Below are 232 nucleotides of genomic sequence, written 5' to 3'. Positions count from 1 at the left end.
ACAGGCGTAGCCCCGGGAGGAACCCGGGGCCGCAAGGTGCGTTCGAAGTGTCGATGATCAATGTGTCCTGCAATTCACATTAGTTCTCGCAGCTAGCTGCGGTCTTCATCGACGCACGAGCCGAGTGATCCACCGCTAAGAGTTGTCACGTTTTTTTTCGATTGTTGGGAAAAGGCCAGAGTTCCCAGACACAGGTTTGTTGTTGCAAGTTTGACTCTGACCTCCGGGCGCT

The 232-nt window shown here is 54.3% G+C and overlaps 1 pseudogene; it reads right to left on the bottom strand.

Moving 5' to 3' along the window:
- LOC121939377 lies at positions 1-144 on the bottom strand (annotated as a pseudogene; the record flags this gene model as incomplete).
- Between the last annotated feature and the right edge of the window lie 88 nt (positions 145-232).

The sequence above is a fragment of the Plectropomus leopardus genome, unplaced genomic scaffold (genome assembly GCF_008729295.1).
Source record: "Plectropomus leopardus isolate mb unplaced genomic scaffold, YSFRI_Pleo_2.0 unplaced_scaffold46794, whole genome shotgun sequence".
Taxonomy (NCBI): domain Eukaryota; kingdom Metazoa; phylum Chordata; class Actinopteri; order Perciformes; family Serranidae; genus Plectropomus; species Plectropomus leopardus.
This window is presented reverse-complemented; position numbering and strand designations above follow the sequence as displayed.